The 22,818-nt window shown below is 44.5% G+C and overlaps 1 protein-coding gene across 2 annotated transcripts in view; it reads right to left on the bottom strand.

The window, feature by feature from the left end:
- MAD1L1 (MAD1 mitotic arrest deficient like 1) overlaps positions 1-22,818 on the bottom strand; it is a 353,601-nt gene that overhangs the window by 66,778 nt on the left and 264,005 nt on the right. The window lies entirely within an intron of this gene.

Below are 22,818 nucleotides of genomic sequence, written 5' to 3'. Positions count from 1 at the left end.
CTCGTCCTCTGAGGCTGAGAACAGGATCTGTGCTGCCTTCCCTTGCTGGTGGTGATGGGACAGGACACCAGTAATGTACTGGCAACCACAGCAAGGGCTCCCCAGCGACCACAGCCTGCACAGGGTGAAACCCTGACCACTACCTCTTATTCACTACTGCTACTGGTACCTGCCTGAATAAGTGTGAAAAAACTGTTTTCACATGCTGCAATTACATTTTGCCTCTGCTGGGGGTACAGCAAACCAGCTCTGTGAATGAAGCAAGGGCATGTGCTCCAACCATGCCTGAAGCACATGCAGTTTAACTGCAGTAATCTGGGAAGTGAGACATCACTCCCCAAAGCCTGGTGTCCCAGAAGATAGCCTGATACCTGGGCTGCCAAAGGTCCTGTGTTCTAATTAAGTGTTAAATCTCATTATTTTTTTTTTAAATCTAGTAAGATGTTTCTCCATCCTACAGTGCCGTCACTCTTTGCTTTGCTGTAATTCAGTAAGGAGAACAGTTAATTAAGTTTGAACAACAGTGTCTAATGACTTCTATTTAAAGCTGTTCATAAAAAAAATATTACAAGCTCTTAGAAGTTACCTAACTTTGGAAGCTAACATGGTACCTTAAGAGAATAAAACATTATAGTCCTGCATATTTGCACTTTGAAGGCATATCTTCTACCCCAAGCGGTGCAGTGGAACAAGACATCCCCCCTGCCCTACAACTGCTTATTTTAAATTTAAGTCATGAAGAGAACACCCTGAAAATAACAAAATGTCTGTGGATGCAGGGATCAAAATGAGTGCTGGCAGCATCACTGTTAAGTGCAGTTCCATTTAAAATACTCTTCAGATGCTGGAGTAATGCAGCCACTTCTAAACTGTATAGAACTGTGGCCTTGGGGGAAGGGAGATGGAGCAGCAAACAGGTCCTGAAGAGATGGGAAACACAGAGGAGACAACAAAATGAGACAGCTTAGAAAACCAGGTGGCAATGCAAATAGAGCAGGATCACCTCAACAGGGGAAGGCAACCTCACTTCAAATGGCTCAAGAAAGGAACTGAGGATAAGAGGAGGAGGAATAGAGGATTATTTATTTTGTTTGACCTCTCTACAGCTTAATCCTTATGTTTGTCTCTAGCATTCAACAACATGCACTGAGGTTATGTTGAGACACATGATGGCATAGGGCCACTGCCAGCCCCTGCACCAGGGAAACTCCACGAGTAAAACACACAGAGATTTAGACATGTCACTGGTAGATGATAAACACTGGAATTAACAGAGAAATTAATAAGAAGACTGTTTAAATATTAGTCTAATTCAGCACAAAAGAGGAGATCTAGTGCAGCATTAACCTCAGACAGACCCTTTAAAAACACATTCTGGGAGTTGTGTGCTCACTACACCCACTCACCAAAGTATCTCTAATGAGTTTCCTCCTAGCTGGTATGTCAGATCTGGAGGGAACCCCTTGAGGTAACCTCCTTCCTAGTCTTGCCTTCCGCTTAATGCACGTACTGGGAATTGTTAGGACTGCAATAGGGAAGCCTTATTTTTCTTACTCTTCTTGGCAGAGAAGAAGAAACAGAGACAACTATCCATCACTGCTCTTGATGAGCATCACAGAGCTGTAATGAAAGGATCACACCTGATTTATTTTCTACACAGCCCAAATAAAAAAGACCTCTTGACTGACTCTACTCAAACTAAATCTTGCCAACATAACAAATAGAAACATGAAAATGAAGCCTAGTTTCATCCTCCTTTTGAAGTCAGCAAAGGAACATGCTGAAGGGAGTTCAGTCTTCCCTCTAGAGAGGAGATGGATTCCACAGGTCCTCTATGATAGGACATATATTTACCTCCTTGCTGTTAAAGCCATCCTGTGTGTCATTTCACCATGCAGGTCTCCTGTAACTTGGTAACTTTGCTCAATTCACAAAATCATCTGCAAGCTCCCATACCACATCTCTTATCCTCAGAGGATCATGAATCACCAAGGCAGGATAATATTTGAGGACCTAAAAGCATTGAAGTTGTTAAAAAATAAATTAGCCTTAAAATTGGATGTGTATACCAGGAGACAAGAAAGAAGCAATATTGTAGCCTGACTCCAGAAGGTTTTCAGGAATGATCCAGAGAATATGAGGCCTTAAAACTTATTTCTGTACCAAATAAAACTAAACAAGAAACAATAAACCCCCAGTCAAAACCAATGCTAATAAATAAATAAAACCATTCCCTTCCTATCTAGTAGAATTCCCTAAAATTCTTAAGGGGAAAGAAAAAGAATCCCTGAGGATTAGGTTTAATTATTTGAATTTTCAAAGCCTCTGTGACAAAGTACTGCCAAGAAAGCTACAAGAAAACTGTCTGAGCAATGGAGCAGGGGATAAAGTGCTATTACAAATCCAGAAATTAACTGAACAAAATTAAAAAAGGAGGTATAACACACGATCAATATTCAACATAGCAAAAGATTACACTGGCTGCTCCCCGAGGACAGGTTTTGTCTAACATATTCTTCAGCTATTTGCATAGGAGAGCGAGCTGAGATGTGGTGAGACTGCATATGACACGATTGGTTTGGGGGTCATTGCGCTGACCTTGGCTGGTTTGCCTCTTAGGAACACTGAAACACTTCATCTTCGCTGTGGGTTGTCTTGGGAGAGGTTCACTTGCTTTAGTTACAGAAAATATAAAAACACAGCTGTTTAGCAGTTAAGGAGAAACCTGAGAAAACACAGAATAATGGAGATATTTACTCTTTTCTTGCAAGATGCAAGGGAAACGATACCCAGGGGAACTGAATGGCAATTTCAAATAGATATAAAAAACCCTCTTTTCTCAAGGTCTGCGTTGACCTCTGGCGCTCACTGTCATAGGCTCCCTCTCAGATCAAGAGTTCAAAAAGTACAAAACTGAATTAGATACATTCAGAGTAATAGTGGTGAAACACATTTACCAAAGTTTATGAAAAGCATCTTTTATAAAGATGCCACAGTAGTTTCTTAGGCAGGGTTACACCACAGTGTGTTTTGAAATCTGAAAATAAACCATTTCCCTACGTTCGAATGAGGCTGGAAAAACTCCCTCTCCTTTGCAAGCTATAAAAATTAACACTTCAATAGGAACTTGCACACCAGAACTGGAACACCTGGACAAACTAGCAGAGTCATTACAGCTCCCAAGTCACAGATGGGGAATGAGACAGAGTGAGGCAGTCAGTGGCAGAGCTGGATGACAGTTGGGGGATCCCTGGATTTTCTGGCTCCGTGCTTGCCAACAAGCTGCTGTATCTGCTGACCAACACGAAACAAGTGAAACAGCTAAGATAATCTCAGTGATGAAGAAGAGGCGCTTCCTCAGCTGCTCTCAGCCCCTCACCCATCCCATCCACGGCTCGGATCCGGGCAGCTCCGCACTGCGGTGGAGGGCTCCCCAGGGAGCCGCGCGCTTCATCAGCGTTGGCTGGAAGCACGTACTCTTTGGGATACATACAGGATAACTACGGACACTATGCACAGGATACCTTTCCAAACCCAACTCTCTCAGTTCCCTCGGATCCCTGCAGAGTGATTTCCATGCAGATCTTTCAGGCAGCAGAGCGCTGGCAGGCTCCGGAGGAGCAGAAGAGCTTTCGTCCAATTTGGCCAAGAGCTCCAGCAATGCCCCTTCTCACTTTTCACGCCAGGTTGCACACCTGGGTGGATCACTGAGGTGGAGCCTGTCTACTGTCAGCTGGGAAGCAACTGTTCAGAGCTGAGAAAAGCCTGCCCTTCACGGTTTCCTCTTCAGTGTCAAGCCAACCCTGTGGCCAGTCACCAGCTCCATTCACAACCCAACCCCTCACTTTCCTTCAGGTGACCCTATTTGCTTCCCAAATGTTCTTCTGACAGACACACATCCTTCCCACTGATCTGCACATTCCAACATCTGCACACACTCACGATTTAAATAAATAAAAAATTAGAAATTACTTTAAAACCTGTAACGGCTTGAGGACTCTCTAGAGTGAAAGGGAGGAGGGAAGGGGGAACCCAGGTTAATAAAAGCTGTTAATTAGAATCAAATTTGCTGCTTAATATGTCAAGAACTAGTGAGTTACGAGTTAATCAACTGTCTGAGTTCCTTGGGAGAGCAATAAAGCTGAAGCCTGAAATTGAAAGGACAAGGTCATGGCTTTCAAAGAAGGTGTCTCTAAAATTGCTTAACCCTAAGGTCCAAGTTGCAAGCCATCCTCAAACGCATCAGGACTTTCCCTATCCTGAACATCCTGTTCTATCAATAACCATCAGCATTCCAAGCCTTTTACAGGTTCTGGGATCTGTATAAAGTTGGGATTTTATAACGTTGGACAAAAGGCACAGAAAAGATGGGTAACTCTTCAAACACTTGACTTTTTGTTTCTGCTGTTCTCTTTCAAAGGATATTGCAAAAGTCCAAAGCAGAAAACAGAAAAGAAACATGGAGGAGCTGGAGAATACCCATCAAGCCTTGAGTTCAGGATCCAGTGTTCCTTGTGCAAGACCTATCAACATCTTGCTACACCGTGCAGTAAAAGGAGTTGGCACAGCAGGAACTGCCTTAAAGAATGAATTAATAAAAACAGCAGAGAAAAGAGAGTGAATAAAGCTTGTCAAGAAATGAAGAGTTTGGAGATTGAGCTTTTCCTACATTTTATTGCATCTGGGAGATAGAAGGCAAATGATGGGTGATTTAGTTTTGTCACTGAACTATGGAAAGATTAAATCTATTATCACTCCAATTTACTCTTTGCAAGTCCAGCCTAGATGGAGTACATCCTTCTTCCTTGCAACATGCTCGCCATCATTACTGTGGTGCTGTGATTGCTAAGAGAAGAAAAGCTGCAGTTACTATGGGACCTCTTCCATCACACAAGAGTTTTCTCAACAGGGGAGGAAAAGGGATCTAGAAGATAAATACTTATAGTAGAGGATTCCACCAGACTTTCAAACTTCTGCTAAAACAGGAGGCATGGAAAACCTTTTTGTTGTTGATTGAGACACTCAGTTATGTACTCCATGGCCAGGTATACACCCAACTCCAATGAAGTTGTTAATCCACGAATATCATCCATCACTCAACGCAGTTCAACTGGCTGTGCAGGTGAGGTTCTGCCAAACAAACAGGAGGAGGTCGGCTCGTTCATCTGGAGAACTTTTGCTGGTACTCCTTTCAGAGCTCTGCCCCCAACATCCAGCTCCTGCACAGGGCTGAGCTGTTGCTCTCTGTAAGATCCCAGTGGGGGCTGCAGCTGAGAGGTAGCCAGGGATGTGGGAATAGCATGGCACCAGGCTTGCTCCCGCTCAACAGCGCATGGCAGGACTGGGCATGTGTGTGGGCACCACAGTGCTTTCCCTGCTCTTGCCACCACGTCTGCACCCCTCTTCCCTTCCCTGCGCGGCTGTTGCTGGAAGTTTTAAAAGAAAAACCCTTTTCCTGAGAGATTTCTTCTCCTGCCTTGCAACCTCTACTTAGTTTAGGGGGCAAATGTGCTATCTGACTGTTGTGGAGACAACATGTCTCCCGAAGGTTGGGACTTGGCACGGAAAAGGAGAGGAACAGATGTTCATAGATTTCATTGCAAAGTGTAATTACCCACAGTTTTGAGTACACACAACATATTCTAGAAAACGAAAAGCAATGGGAAGTGCCCTCTGTGTCCTTGTGGACATCTTGGGTGCTCCTCCAGATCTTACCTATGTTTTCCATACTGCAACATTTCAGGGTTGCAAGCAGCAGCCTTCTGAGATGTGGGGAGCAGAGAGGATCGTTTCACATACAGCCAAGTAATCTTTTTAGCACTAATTTTCTTGTTCCTCTACAACATCCAGGTCCTGAGGGAAAGCAGAGCCCAAAGCTAGCACTGGATAAAAAGATTAGTTGCTTCTGCATTAAGATGCTTGTAATGATTCAGCAACTTCAAGCCATCTTTCTACCAACAAGAAGTCTTTGTGGTTCTTCTATAAGCTGATAGTTCAAGGCGACAAATAAAAGAGTTTGACAGAAGTCATTACCACCTACAAAGTTGTTGTACATTTGTGAGTACAAATGGGTCAACTGTGCCCCAAACTTGCAGGTTTTTTCAGCCAGGGGAATAATCCTATCCTTCTTTCCAAAAAGAAATCTACGGTTTTTCCTTCCCTAACAAGCAATTCACCTGAAACATAAGCAGCCCGAGCAAAGGCAGTGTCACCCACAGCTCTAGGTATGACTGTTGTTTCCCAAACAGCAGGTGAAATGCACTGAGGACAATGAGATCTCCTCATGGGGAGAGTGACCAGTTATCTCCCATCTGACACCCACAATATTTCAGCCTCCTTTAAAACCAGGCACCTCCAATAAACTCCAGGAGCAATCAGTCGTCCGCTTTTGCTGAAAACTGTTGCTGCACAGAGAAAAATAAACTACAGAATAGCTCAGCAAACAATTCAGGGTCTGAAATTTTTCTTCTCTAACAATTAGTACGAAGCCTTTGTGTACCTCCTTCCACAGCTGCCGAGTGCAGAGGGAAGTGGAGAGGGTCACAACCTTAATTCTGGACACAAATTGGCTGCTGGTTCTTCACTGCTGAATTGGGGAGAGGAGGTTACAGTCATGGAGTAATGAGCGAGATTACACTGCAATCAGGGAATGGAGATGGGAGCTGGAGAGACGTGCTGAAGGCAGGGAAAACATTCCTTAGATTAAACCCCTATTGTTCACCTCATCTCTGCCTCAGTGGAAAACCCACGGAACTCTGAGCTCCTGCCAGGAGCCAGTGTGAATAATTCCAGAGCATTTTTCCTACCTGTTGGTAACATAGCTGTCTGAGTGCATGAGCTTTACACTTCTTTGAGCCATACATACAGGAAGGCACATTTTCTGTAATCCCTGGGAATACCCTCTTCTTTTCCTTTTTCCCAGTTAAATCTATCCTGTGGTTTTTCAGGATGAAGAGGTGCAAGCTGCACTGATGAGAAATCAAGAGAGCAGTACACGACTTCTCAACACTTTGTGCATCATTAGAGCAAGGTTGTTAACAGGATTATGGGGGGCTGAGGGCAACGAGCTATCATCCATCTGGAGGATGATGTGTGAAAGCAGGGAAGGCAAATGCAAATTTGCAGAGGAACCGTGCTCCATTTAAGAGGTGAATTAGTGTTTCCTTCCTCTGAGACACCATAAAGAGCTTTACACCTGAAGATAACATAGTGGAGTTAAACCCCTTTTCCAAAGACAGCTGCACAACAAGAATTCCATGAAGACGGTAAGACTAGTCACATCAGTGGACATTTGACTCAGCTTCCATGTTGACATGTGCTGTATAAAAATATGAACACAGCAACAACCGACAACTGTAGCTCTCAACATTTTGGAAAATGGAATTTGGGAAATACTATGTAGGAACGAATGCAATGTGCTTTGAGATCTTCCTTCAAAAGCCTTCGTGTAAGGCTGTACCACATCCTATATACAGTGTGCTGTGATGCTAAATATATCCATGCCCACCGAGAACAGCAGCAATTTGATTCAAGTTCTATCTTTTAAACCACTTTGGATATCAACTCTTCCTTCGTCTCATTAACACTGCTGTAAAGTGCCTGGCACAAATCTACATCAAATGAATATAATTAAAGAGGAAAATACATTGCATTAACTTGCATGTCTGGCCTTCCCTTGTTTTTTCTGTCTTACCACTGTATCTAGTTCTGTTTCTGTTTTTCTTCACAGTTCATCTTCTTCGTCCTTCTTTTCTTTCAGCCTTTCACCTATTCCTTGTTTTAAGCCCAAAGTTGATTGCTTTCTCTTTTTTTCCAAGGCTGATTGATTTATTCTGCACTTATTTAAATCATTTTATACAAAGCACATAAACTGTAGAACTCCATGCAGAATAACACAAGCACTGCTACCCATGTGGGTAAGGAGGAAAAAAAAGTAAAGTTAATAAAGTGCTAAATTAAGTAAGAATCTCTTACATCACACTTTGAAGCTTGCCAAAATCTGACTCTTCAGATGTACTGCAACAGCAATTTTCTAAGACACAGGTCCTTTGCAGGTAAAAATCTTCAGTGTCAGACAGAAAAAGAAATAAGAGATTCTTCCAGCTGCTCTAGCAGGGACCAGGGGATGATGTAACCTCTCAAACAATCAGGCCCCAAGTCATCAGAGGGTCACTACTTCATGGCCCTGAAACAATGCCACTCTCCTTGCCTACTATGGAAGAAAAAGGGAAGGTATTTACTTTTCATATCTCGTCTGAAACACCTGCAGGACTTCAGGCGAGCGATCTCTGTTGAAACTCATTGTATTGCTCAATCCATCCTTGCTTAATTCATCTCATGAAACTCTTAAATGGTACCCAGGCTACAGGCTGGCTCTCTACAGAGATGGGAATTACATCCCTAATTACAAGATATGGTACTGCCCTAATAATAAGTACTGTGCTCATGAAGTCCCCACCCAGGGGAATGAGCTTTGACCTCTTTTAACAAAGACTGCAAAACAGTTGATAAGAACATTAAAGCAAGTCCCTGCTCCAGAAACTGTGCCTTTGCTTGCTCCAAGCACTCCTATGCTGGCTGCAGAAATGAGCTTTGAGCACATCTCACTACTCTGAGCTGGTGATGGTTGTCTGTGCTATAACACGGATTTGGTAACAAGCCAACAGAAGTGTAGAAGGGGAACTAGAAAGGCAGAGTTTTACCTCCACAGTATTCACTTGTTTTACTCCCCAACCCCTAACAGCACCAGGGCAAGCTCAGCTTGACAGGTCCATTCCAGGCACTGCTGGAGAAATTATTCTAAATTTTTCATGCATCTTCAGGATGAACCTGGAGATGAATGGCTCCTCGACAAAACAAACCCAACCCCAAAAGAATTGGGCCTTGCTAATCTGTCATTATTGCTCCTTTGAAACAGCACCTCTAGCCCTAAGAGCTCTCCCTCCTCACACTGCAGCAATCTCAAACTGGGGACAGGTTATCTTCTCCAGCATGGATTTGTAGCATTTAACAGCAAACCTTCAATTACCACAGCACATGACCATAAAACTTGCTCAACTGGAAATGTTCACTTATTTCTAACCTTGCCTTCAGTTGTATTCTTTCTTTTGCCCCCAAAGACATCTAAAATAGTATTCTCCTGGAACCTCTGTGCAGCCTGCCTAGCACAAAGCTAAACCATAAGTCAAAATGATTAAAATTAGATGGAAATATATACATCTCCTTCAACACCAAACTGGGAATGTGGCTCCTAGTGGGACATAACTACACATTACTCATAAGGCCAAGACATGTGGCATTTCCCAGAGAACCTGCACATTCTCCTTTTTATACTGGATGACTTATAAGCAGCAATCAGTCTTTTCCTTTTGGGGCTGTGCCTTCCATATGCATAATTTGAGTCCTTAAAACGAACCCCTTGATTTGGATTCCACCTGCCTGGGAGAAAAAAAAAATAGGGGAAAAAAAAAAGTCTTAGAAATATATAGCAACGAGAAACTGGCAGGACAAACTCACACTCCCACTGTGCCAAATTGCAAGTTTAGTAATTCTGTTTTCTTCCCGCTGAGTGGAAGGTGTCATTAGTGCTGTATTTAGAGCCACAGAAAAGGTTCTTGGAGCAATCCCCAGCCTCTCTCTGAGCCAGGTGGCTGCTGACCACAGGAGCTCTCTGCAGCTGGGGACCTTCACCTTCATCTTCCTGCAGTCACCGCTTCCATTTGAAGGGAGAGGAAATAAACAGGGCAAGTGGCACCGTGTGAAGAGAAACCCTCAGGCTGTGTCATCCTCCTCGGGGCTGGGATTCATCCCTGCACCACCTCAGGGCTGGAATTCATCCCTGCACCACCGCCACTTTAAAGCCCCTGCGCTGCATAAATCACTCTGGGGTGCTTTTAACTCAAGAACAGCTTCCCTTCTGGGAGAGGATTTCTCCTCTAGGCCAGTCTCTGCGGAGCACCCATTGAACCAAATCCTCATTTCTGAAGATTAATACAACAATTCAAAGAATGATCCTCTTACTGTGAGCCTTGGAGGGGAGCACAAAGGCCTTGAAAATGTCCTGCAATCATGCACATGTGCGCACGGAGCCTTGTCTGCTGCCAACATTCCTACGCGCTTCCGAGAACCTCAGCCCATCGGAGCACCGGGAGGTTTGGCTGGCAGTGCTGTGCCACAGGGAGGAGGAAGTGCAGAGCGTGGCTGTGATGGCTCGATGGGACTTCAAATGAACAAAGATACAAATCCATAACCATAGGGGGTCTTCATGATGCATGCAAGGAGCAGGGAGGGGCAATGTGAGCTATTGTCCTTTCATGTGGTGACCAAGGACGGGAACACCCTGCTGTTTCCAGAGCTGTTTGAAATGGTTGAAATGAAGACCACCTGCGCTGTCTGAGAATTGGGAGAATCTGTGCAAACATTCATTATTTATAAGATAGCTGTCCAGAGGCAAATTGCCTGGAATCCATTAAAGGGAGAAATCCCAGCTCCCTCCGGCAGTTGCCTGGCACAGGCCTTTTCCACTGACAGAAAAAGGAGGGAAAAAAAAATCACTTTCATTTCTAATTAATCTTCTGGTATATAATACTTTTAATTAGGAAAAAAAATAACAACCCTGTGTGCTTTCTGAGAGAGGAAGGAAGGAGCCAAAAGCAAGGCAGAAAGCTCTGGCATCTGGGCTGTAGTTCAGACCTCATCTTCTTTAAACCTGACAAGCAGGTGAGACCTGCAGTCAGCTGCTTCACTCCCCTGGATGTGACCAGAGCCCTCCAGTGCTTCAGGGACTGCTCTGGAGATGAGGAGTGGGGCCCTGTGTGTACAGAGTCAGCTATCCACCCTGGAAAAGAAAATCCAGGTGAAGAGAAGCAGGAAGGAAAAGTATTGGAAAGATGCCTTGGACAGAAATAAAGCAGACTCTGTTGGACACAGAATGGGCAAGACAAGTAAAAAGGCCCAGGGACAAGGAAATACAACCCACATATTATGTCTTCAAAATAATAACCCCCCAGAAACATTCCTTCTGCAACCCCAAATTTCCTAGCCCTTCTTTCTCCTAATGTCTCTCTTCCCTGCATTCATTATTAATGCTGCTGGGGGTACAGATTTGCACTTCAGTTTCTGAAAAATTAATTCAATGATTAAAATTTCAGTCCCTGAGTAATGGAAGCAGCTCAGGCAAGCTGGAGATGCCCCTTTGCAGTCTGAAGGCCTTTGGTATGCTGCCTGCTTACCCCCTGCATGAGAAGCCTCCCTGTAGACCTGGCTCAAGGTGGAAAATCTGGTAGAAAAACGTGGTTTAAAGTTGATTAAGTTCTGGTTTGGTGGAGAAGCCATTTCAGTTTAATACTCAACCAATGCTCAATGCAGAGAGTAAATCCCAGGTTCTTCCAAGGCTCGAGTACTCGTGGCTTTCTACATGACCCCTTGGGTAGAGGAAAATCTCCAAGGAATGTAAATACTAATCAATGCTGTACATCAATCAAGACTGTGGGCTGAGAGACTTTTGGTTTGGCTAATGAAATTTTGTGCGACACTGTGGTTAAAATGAAAGAAGAGCAGAGAAAGGCCCTCAGAGACCATCTCAACTCACCAAAAATGTCTATTTTCTCATCTGTACCCACGTTATCAGCAGAAAGTAAGACCCAAGGAATCTGGTGAACGGGTGAGGAAAGGGTGTCAGATCACAAAGTACCCACACTTGGACAGCAATTTCACCTCATTCCAGAAAAACAGAGGCTCCCACTGCAAATTCAGTATCTGCTCAGGAAGGTCCTTTCCCGGCCTGCAGCGGAGCTGCCCTGCCCATCAAAGCGCAAAAAGGAAAAAGTGGGCAAAAAGCCTGCAAAAAAAAAGTTTCTAAAACTCTACTGAACTGTGAATTTGGGGGGAAAAACTTCTTTGCTATCTCCAGAAGAACACACGCTGTGTGTATCACCAGCACAGCGCTACCAGGAACAAAAAGCAACGCACGGAAACCTACTTTTCACCGCATTTGCTGAAACTTTGCAGGGTGAATGTGCAGAACGTCGGCTGCTTGGAAAACTCAGTGCTTTTCTTCCTCAAGATGCAGCTTTGTGGAGGTTTCAGAATACGTGGGCTTTTATGTGCTGTTCAACTCTTGAAGTTATTCTGAGCTGAGCCTTTAGCACTCAGCCCTGTATCTACAGGGCAGACAGAGCATCAGTACGTGTAGGATTAGCTCCCTCACAGGCTTTCATGTGCCAGCCTTCCTACCTCGGGACACATTCATTCATCTTGCTCTTACAGAGTCCAGGTGGTTTTACTGAACCTGCTATTAAACCTCCCCTTATGAACAGGCTCCAAAGCAGGATCCATCCCACCTCTCCAGCCTTGTGACACCAACACACCTGAGAGATGATGTGCTGGGGTGCACAGCCCTGACGCTCTGCGCAGAGGAAGGAGGAAATGGAAATGCTGGAACAAGCACTTTGGCACAGCTTCTTGGCTGGGCTAAAGGTTTATTCCTGGGATGCTGCTTTCCTGCAGACTAAGGAAAATTAAATTTAGCACTTTGCAAATAAATAGGTTAGGGCTGAAAGGACACTATTTAGGAATTTACTGCACACAGCAGCCTCAGAGATTATAGATCCATCACCGTCTATTACCTTGCTAGTTACTGCTTCCACTCTGTCTATCTTCCCCACTTACAGAGTGGTCCTTTCATCAGGTCTTTTTCTGTTCCAACTTGAAACTGTCATCACTCTAATGGAATTATATGAAGAAAAACAACTTTGGGCTGCAGCAACTCTGCCAAAAACCCAAGGACAACTCCTGTGCTTTCCCAGGACAACATGGTGTGATTCTTGCCTGACAGAGACAGACACAGATGTCTGACAATCTCCAGAGAAGCACAGCAGGAGACAGCTGTTTACACACATGTCCAAAACCTCTGGGCCTCCCTGCAACTGTCAGCTGGGCCTTTTCAACACCCACAAACACAAGAAGCTTCACAGGGACCAGCAAACTGACAGCTGATGGTAACCCTTGCTGCAGATTCATCATAACTACATCACACATGGAAGTCACTGAAGGCACTGACACGATTATAAACCCCACCTTGTGCTGCTCTCCACTATTTACTTCACATAAAAATCATCTGCAGACAGTCCCCTCTCCAGAGCCGGATACATCCCAGAAATGCAAAGTGACAGCTAGCACATGAAACGCTCCCCAGAGCCTTCCATTAAGACAGACAAACCCTTCACTTAAAGGTTAAAATTTATGTCAGCTCTGCAGAACACGGCTGAGATAGATCCACTGCTATCAGCTACCTGCTCTAGCTGAAACAGATTAGGGACAAATTAAAATTTTCAAGCCTCAGTTTGATATATTCCCTCCAAGACACAGGCAGACAGGCTTGTCTTCTTCTGGAAGCTAAAGATGCCATCAAAAGATAATCTTGGGAGTTACCAAAGCTGGAGGTCATCCTCAGCTCTCAAATTCCCTGCTTCCCCTGTGGAGGAGAAAGCAGGGATGTGATTTAGCTACGAATCCTTATAAGACAGATTTGACATAAAATACTTTTCAGTACTTCTTTCTCAAAGGACGTTCTCATGCAAGTAGTAAAAAGGAAAATACATTAAATCCAAAAGCCTAAAATAGTACTAAGTTACCTGCTCATAGTGCTAACATTCACATGGGACAGAGTGAATGGTTTTTGTGTGGAGTTACAACAATTCATGTACTTGTCTGTTTGAAGCAAATGTGAGAACAGGAGAGGGTTTTTTACCATTTCCATGAATACAAATAAAGACAGTTGATACATTATTAAATCTTTAATATTATCCCTAATATTAAATTACTAAGCTGTATCCACGTGAAGTATTAATTCCTTAAGTTTACAGAATGTGAAGAGCTGAGCTGCAAGAACTATTGCTCTGTAGCATTGGGTAGAATTCCACCAGAATCCCAGCAGTCAGCCCCCACAACGAAGCTCTCTGGAAGGATTTTCAGGGTACTGCTGCATTCTGTCACTGTTCCACAGACAGAGCACCATGGTAAGAACAGCAGCATTAAGAGAACCATACTGCAGCACTGATGGGACATGTTATGGTCTGGAGAGCCTGCATGGCACATCATGCTTAAGACTCCTTGATGCTGTGAAGTGCATCAGATCTTCAGGAAATGCCACCACTGAAAGCCTGATGTGCTTCAACCCTCTCCAGCAGTGACTGCCTCCAAACAGTGGTGGCATGCCTTGGAGCAAATCAGAAGGTACACTCACAGTAGTTAGTATTTTTGCTTTTCTACAAGTGGTTTCTCAAAAAAAAAAAAAAAAAAGTAAGAGACCTCTGTTTAGATGAAGGTCTCAGGGAAAACATGACAGAGACTGGGATTCCATGAAGAAGAGCTGCCTAAAAAGCTTTGGAATATGGGCTCTTATCTTAAGCTGGCAAGCAGTTTGAGAGAAAGCACATTAAATGGTTTATGCAATAGTAACTTCATGGTTAAGAACCATGTAAGAATTGAGCATTTAGACTGTGAAGTGTGGAAGAAATACAAGGATGATAGAGGAATTGTAAGGCTGTGAGCTCTTGTCTCACCCCCGATGGTGGCCCTTTGGCTGCCAAAGGGGTCCTGTGACCACAACACCCCATTCTCTGCTCCTCACTAGTCCCCCATTGCATCCCTTCACACTCACCTGCCAAACCTCATGGGAAAGGTCCAACCACCTCATTACCCAAACTAGGCTGAAACGTTTTGACTCAAAGATCCTAAATCAGGGCACAACACAAGCATTTAAATTCACAACGAATAAAGGAGAAGACCTTTACATGAGCCCAGATCCACTTTTCAGATGGAGGCGATAGATGTCCCAAGACCACACCAGCACAGGAATCTTGTGCTGTGTTTCTGTATTTGTGAACAATTTTTATACACACAAAAGCACACCCTCTCCCCTCCTTGAAGGTTAGAAAATCTGCCCCAGTCAAGCACGGGCAGTAGCTATAAACTCCCAAAGTGACAGATAGGTCCTAATTATATTTGTATTTAAACAAGGTGCTGCTTACTCAAGACAGAAGAGAAGCAGCAGCTGCCACCCACTCCTGCTGGTGGCTTTGTGCAGGCTGAGCTGTGCTGCCATGACCTGGGCACTCACATGCTGCTGGTGGGTGTACTTCAGCTGCACTTCACCTCAGAGCTGCTTCCCGGAGCTAACTGCATTTCCTAGAGGTCCTCTCAGAAACCTGTTCCTGGAACATACAGGGAAAAGGTGAAGGAGTGGTACAAAAGCACCACCAACCACCCCTCAGAGCCAGCTAAAGAGAGGCTTCAGCGTTGTCCATGCAAATCACAAGTGGGGGAAAGGTGCTAAAGTCCCTGACAGCATTTGTCACACAGGGATGGCACAGAAGATGTCATGACAGTCTTGCTGTGGCTGGATGTGCTGCCACATCTGCACAGAGGCCCAAAACAGACCCAAGGCATGAGAGGGGGCCTGTCCCCAAATCATGTCAAAGGACAGACAAACAACTGAGACTGCAGAGCAGCCAGGGAAGGTGGCTGAGATGCTGGGTACCCAGAAACTCCAGACTTTTCCCCCACAAGAGGATAAAAACCTCCAGCAATTTCCACTCCTTTTCATGTGCGGCTTTGAACAGAACCATATGCAAGCGACCAGTGCCTTGTGGTTTGCTGACACGGCTCTGCGTGTTCTGCAAAGTCACAACAGAGCAGCCAGGGACAGCAACAGCCGTGCATCAAAAGCTGCTTTGCAAAACACCCATTTCATGTGTGCTGCAGCGAGGCTTGGTATTCCCCCATCGCCCTGGCTCCAAGGCATTGCCTTTTCCTTAAAGAGTGCTGATCACACAGGCTCTAAGTAGAACATCTTTTGAAACTACCAGAGACTCAAATAAATAAATAAATAAATAAATAAATAAATAAATAAATAAAATATGAAAAGATTTAGTGCCAGTCGAAAGTGGTGGGTACCTGCAGAAAAGGAAAGGGACAGCAGTGCTGCTCCAAGCCCCCGACCCCCACCAGCTGCATCCCTTGTCTGAGGGACAATTTCCTGCATCCACTGCTGTATAAGAAAAGCTGGCTGTCCTGGTTACATCTCCAACCCATCCACACACAGCTTCCCCACCACAGGACATTTTGAAAAGCTTCCCAAACTGCTGTGGAAGTCCACGAATGGTAATATCCTGCACCCAGGTGAGAGGGACAGAGAAAACCGTGAGGTCGAGCGACCTTAGAGCAAAGCCATGTGGCGATTTATTGGCAGAGATGGGAACGGGAATGCAGGAGGGGTTTTGGTTATGTCCCCTCTGCTTTATCCGTTATTTAACAACTGTCTTGGTCTCACAGTGCGTAAACACTTTCCTGCCAGCCCACACAGTCCTTTGTAAGCTGTTCAAACACAGCAGCAGGCGGACACAGACATCCTGCTCTCCCGAGACCTCCCATGGGGACACTGGGCACAGCCAGCGACAAGAACAACTCTTCTCCAGCAATTTGCAATCACGCGGGTGTTGGGGACATGGCGGGGGGGAGAAAGGCAGGAGAGGGGTTTTTTTATAGCAGGTAAGGTAGCCAGGACCTTCTCTGCTTCCTGCTCACTGGCACTGACACAGCAGCCCCTCTGTGCTGTCTGGGGCTCGGGCTGTGCGGGGCTGCCAGCTCTGCCAATGGCACAAGGTTGGAGTCAGAGGCTGCCTGGTTTGGGGCACAGGCAGCACCTGCCCCATGCCCAGGACATGTCCCTCCAGGGCCACACACATTGCCACACCAGCCTGGATGCTCTGGTTTAATTAAGTTCTCATTAGTGACCTGTGCTCCATGTTGGTGCACAGGACTCTCCCTAGGAAGCACAGGCTGTCACTCCCATTTTATTAAATGAGAGATATTTTAATGAAGGGGATTTGGAGGGAGATGAATTGCAAACTTATTTAAAAAGGGTGTATTTCAGTAATTTCGTTACTTATTATCATGGCAGAATCATGGCCTGGAGTTGTGTTGGGGAGGTCTAGGTTGGATACTATGAAAAGGTTCTTCATCCAGAGGGTGGTTGGGCACAGGCTCCCCAGGGAGGTGGCCACAGCACCAAGCCTGAGAGAGTTCAAGAAGAGAAGGGAAACTGCAAGAACAACTTGGTGGCCAACATGATGATCACAAAGCAAACAGGGAATTGCAGAGGGACAGCCTGAATCTCAGATGGCAGCTGAGAGCCAACCTCATGTTTCCTGTCCAAAACTAGGCCTGCTTATGTGAAGTGACAGATCATGTATCTGCCTCACAGTGTAAGGGAGGACACATCCATCAGCAAGACAAAACTCTGACCTTCCTCACACGTACCAACCTCCAGCTAGTCAGGAAAGACTCAGTCACTGGAATCATCCTCCATCATCATCAGCATTAATTACCTGCATGGCTGGGTCTACCCTGGCAGACTCAGAGGCACGGCAGGGAGGGGAACGAGTGGTGCCAACATGCTGGAAATGGGTATTGTGCCAGACCAGTGGGTAACAGTGTATTCCCCATCCCAGAGGTGCTCTATGTTCCCCAGCAGCACAGCCCATTTATCCTCACAACAGCATCTGCACTAGGGAATAGGCAGTTTTTCAGGGAAGCGTATGTAGTAAGAGAAAAACTGAGTAAGAAAGAAAAAAAGTATGAGAAGGGACAGAGTAAGATGAAGACAGTAGCAAGAATTAAAGTTAGGTCCTAACACAACACAGGCTGCTACAATATATGATAGAAAATGATGAGTAGGAAGTTCAAATACAGGATTTGGTGCTGTAACACCATAAATTGCTCAACAGGTCCTTTTTAAGGCTGCTGATTGACGCAACCCACGCTGGGTCCTTGCTGACCCTTCCAGGAATCCCAGCAACCATCCGTCAGGAAGGCGTCACGCTCGCACAGCAACGGCAGGCGCTCCTGGAGCTGAGCAGAAAAATCAGGTCTCCAACAACCAATGGGCAAATTGAAAACAAAATATAAAAATAAAATAACTTGTAATTAACAAGAACGAGGAGTTAAGAGAGGCCTGCAGTCTCTAATCAATCTCTCGCTGCCTGGCCTGCTCCACCGATGAGCCCCATTGTTAGTTTTGATTGTGTGTGCAAGAGTGCGAGACGGCTGCTGGAAGAATAGCACTCCATCAAAATTGTGATTTCCTTCTCCCCTCGAGACTCATCAAGGGTGAGGAGGAGGAGAGGGGAGAAGATAGAGATACAAAGGGAAACAAACAGCTAGGACATGCTTCTCTGAGATACTCTGCTGGGTTCAAGGAGGAATAACTGAAACTGCACACATGCCAAGCACGCGGACTCAAAATCACAGCTCCCAACAGTGCTGTCAGCTTCAAGATGAAACAAGAGCACTTGGGAGAATAAAAGCAATCCCTGCATTAACCATCCTGCTAAATCTGAGGTGTACATCATTCACCAGTGCGCCCTGGCCAAACTGATACTCAGATTGTGCTGGAATCTCAGGAGACCAGACTCTCTCTGCATTTTTAAGCACACGAGTTTTGCCTCTCCCTTTCAGCTGGCAGTTTGTCAGCATCACTTTGTGTTTGAAAAATAGCCTCCAAGTTCTTTCTTATTCAATCCAGCCTCATTTCTCTCCTCAAGAAAAGAGAATTAAACTCCTACATCTTGTGCTCACTGCTGCCCTGTCGCTTTTTACACACCTTGTCAATACAGAAGCAAGAGGACAGCGAGGTATGTGAGCCATGGGGCAAGCAAAGGAGAACTGGGAAGTTAAAGGTGGTGTCTGTCCTTCCACCAGACCCTTCTTTCATACAAAGGAAGGGAACAGCTCACATCCTTTTCAACCCTATGTTCAGCCTTTGCACCCACAGTGACCCACATCAGAAATAAGTGTTTATTTTTCAGGTGGCCCTGAAGTTTGATAGCAAAAGTTGTCTTTACAGATCTGCAAACTAATTCTCTATTTAACTCCTTAAAGATGTGTGCCAAGACTGTGTGCACACCAGCTGTTCATTTATCAGGTTGCAGAAAAGCTGTTGATTTTATTTCATTTTATGACCATATCACCAATCCAACAGGACACCAATAAAGGTTTTATTTTGCAGCAAGAAGTGCCAGCCCTGGAGCTGGCCACATTCTCAAGCTATGTCAAGATGCTTCTGGTTTTGTTTGTTGCCTGGTATCTTGGGTATTCTCTTTCAAGGAATACAGTCTATCAACCTGGGAATGCTCTTCAATGAACTACTGCTGTTGTTTGGGTTTTCATTTGATAATTTTGACAGAAAATAACAACATAGGTGAGACCTGGAAGCAGAGAGAATTTTGTACTTGGCAAGGCTGGGCTCTGAGGGATACATAAAATATCTGTCTTTTGGACTGGATTATTTAGGACCTCAGGCACATAACACTGCTGTGATACTGGAAAGTTTGACTGCTTTAACTTCCTTACCAACCAATTTAGACCCAAATAATTTATATATGAATTACTAAGAAATCTGAGCACTCCTTTCTGAGAAAGCAGGGGCATCTCAGACAAGAAAGACTGCAACGACGAATTTGATGTAGCCATCAAAGGATCAGATCGATTGCCTGTTCAGCCCAAGATCCTTTCAAAGTGACCAGCCCTACTTTCATGCCACAACACAGGAAACAGTTTACCTGAAGCACAGAGAATAATCAAGAACAAAATGCTCTCTCTGAGCGTGCTTCTTGCTCTCTCTTCTTCATTCAAGTCTTCATTCCAAATATTTCCAGAGGACGGAGTCAAATGTTGTCAAGTACAGTGGCAGCAAAACCGTATGTAGACACAACCCAAAAAATTGGCAGCATTGGCTAACCTCTGTAGTAAGAAGATGCCTTTACACCTCTAAGCAGAGAGCTCTGAATGTCCCTATTTAAGGTAAATGTGACCATTTAATGTAAAACTAGGTATTATTATTTATCCACAAAGATATCTCAACATTTTAGAAGACGTACTAGGCTCCTGCTCTCGGTAGTTCCTTGAAGCCATAGGGTCTATCAAATAAAAGGATTTCTACTCTTTTTCTTTTAAATTGATTGGCTTCACATGCTTTGGCTGGGACTGTGTCTTTAGGCACACAAAAAGAAAAAGCCTGTGATTTAATTTCTCTCCACTGTTTGTTCATTTGTACAAGTGTCTCCAAATCATCTCCTCTTCAAATTTGACCAGTCTTTCTGTTTACTGAAGGACTTTCTTTGTCTGAAACAATTGTCATTGCCTTTCTAAAGACCTCATTTCCTTACTCCCATTCAGGACCTAGCCAGAGACAAGGGTAAACAGCACGATGTACATGCAGCCAAGCAATGACAGCCTGATGTGCCACCTCCTCATTCTGAGCTGGCTAAGCTGATTCTGAGGCTCCCTGGCAATGTTTGTTTGTTTGTTTTAACAGATCTCTTTAATGACTTGTTACAAAGGGAGTCGATGCAGTCCCTGGATATCTGATGGGTGGGCTGGTCTAGACACACCAGTCAAGCATCACCCAGAACACAAAGCCTGTGTCACAGCCGGACACATTCAATGTACCAGCAACAGCAATGGAATACAAAACTGTCAAGTGCCCCAATAACTATAATGCATTACAGCCCACAAGAAAAAAAATCATCAGAAACTAAACTCCTGGTGAGGAATCTGTAACACTGCTTTCCACAGCATTTAATTAAAAGAATAAAAAAGAGCAAAGAAGCGGGAGTGAGCTGTGAAGCCTGAGATGCGCCTTGCTGCCCACACACTCACAGAGGGTCTGAAAATCACTGGAACATCCTTCAAGCTGATGAACTCATCTGTTGCATCAATAGGGATTGCCAATAAATACTGATAGGGTTTCATTGGAATTCAGTGCTCATTTATAGATGCAGCATTGACATTCACAGCAGGGCACTGTGATTAACCCTTTCACGGGAACTGTAATCCCAATTAATGCAAACTGGCTGGACACATACAACAGGTAGATAATAAGCTCCACTGCAGTAACAGCACACCTTGGTCAGGAAAACCAAGCCTATCTTTCATCTTCATTTTGCTTTGAAGGGGTTGCATTACAGTGGCTCCTACTGCATCCCTGCTACTGAAGCCTCACTTAAAATTAAATGCCACCAGCAGTGCTACTGAAACATGCTCTGAAGTTTACAGGTGAGCTACAGAAGCTTGTAAACTGCCAGGGGACTTCTCTGGTTTAATTATATAGACCGTGTTCCATAAACTGCTTGAATGGAATAAATACAAATAGCATTCCCTGCTTTGTGACCCCTTCGGGTTAATGAAATGCACACAAACACCCACAGTCTGCTATGGCTCAGAAATTCCACAGCATAAACACATAACCCTGCTGGAAGCCACAGTCAGGATTCAAACCTTGATACATACATGAGAACCAGCTGCCTGGACTCAGCAAGGAAATAATTTGTTGTTTATATTCTACTACTATTCGAAGCTGCAGATAGTAGGAATTGTCTGCGATTTACTGAACAGGGAGAAAGAGTCTGAGATTTTCTTGTTCAGGTTCTAATTAGCAAATGTGCTTCTCCTGTCCGAAGAGGTAAGAGAGGCTGAGAATTCCAAGAATCAAGAAACAATCCATCCTTTGTTCTGGGAAATGTGAGATCTGCTCTACCTGGTGACACTCATTTTCATCCTCAGGACATACTTGGGAATAAAGACTCCAGTGAAGAAGAGAAAGCAAGAGGAATCTGTACTTTATTATCCACTCTTCTGCATATAAATTATTTACATTGTTATGCCATGAAGGAGAGTTTGGTCCTACTGGAGACAAGTTCCTGAGCTGCCAGACAGTTCTTGTTCATGTGGCCAGTACACAATTTTCTCACATTTTCTTAACTTTCTCCAAGAATGCCATCTCTCCTACAGCACACAAAGAACTGCAACTTGTACTGTCTGGCCATGGCATCCAACAGACATCTCCAGGAGTCTGCTGAAGTTTCATGCACTAAGCATTTAACACCACAGGTGTGAGCACAGGTCTCTGGAGGTGTTAGAGCAGCATCGCACCATCCCAACAGAGAACTGTTTTCAGGATTCAAGGGCAGCACCTTAAATCCAACAGCCTTATCCTCCTCCCTGGGCACTGAGCTTTCTTTTGTTGCTGCCATTTGCCTTAGTCCAGAAGCCTCATAAGGCCAAGCAATACAACTGTTTTGGGGATATTTTCCTAGTTTTACTAAGGATCCTAGGTGCTGTCTTATACATACCCTCACTTGCTTTATTTGTTGGTTTTCTCTTTTTTTTTCTTTTTTTTTCCCTGAGGCTCTAAAGTTGCAGAACAGGAAAGCATTAGTCCTGCTATCTAGAGAAACAATCCTGCAGCAGTCCACATGTGGCACATAGCCTAGAAACAGAACTTTCCCATTTCCTGCTTGTTGAGTTCCCTCTTGTACTGAACACCTCCAAAACCCTCTTCCTTCTCTTAAAGGAGACTTGCCCTAGGGGGATCAGTGGGAGACAGGTATGATTTTAAGTGCTGTTGTGTTTGCCACCAAGAAGAAGAAAGTTCTCCTGCTGACCTGCAAACCTGTGCTGTTGACACTTGAACCAATGTAAAGGTGGAACTTAACAGCTTCGTGACTCTAATGTCACACCTCAGCTCTCTAACACATCAGCCCAACTGTGCTGCTGGAAGGTAACACAGAAGAAAAACAGCACCTATATCAAGCCACAATCCAACAGCAGCCCACCTAGCCAGACCAATAACAGTACCCAACTGACAGAAGACAGACTGTTATTGCTGCTCATCTGTGCTGTTCACATAAATGGCACTTCACACACACCAGGATGAGTTGCTGCTCAAAAGGGATTCCAATTTACATAAAGACAAGA

Source organism: Lepidothrix coronata, unplaced genomic scaffold, assembly GCF_001604755.1.
Source record: "Lepidothrix coronata isolate B3197 unplaced genomic scaffold, Lepidothrix_coronata-1.0 Scaffold41, whole genome shotgun sequence".
NCBI classification, from domain to species: Eukaryota; Metazoa; Chordata; class Aves; order Passeriformes; family Pipridae; genus Lepidothrix; species Lepidothrix coronata.
Note: the sequence above shows the minus strand (reverse complement) of the source record. Positions and strands in the feature narration are given on the sequence as shown.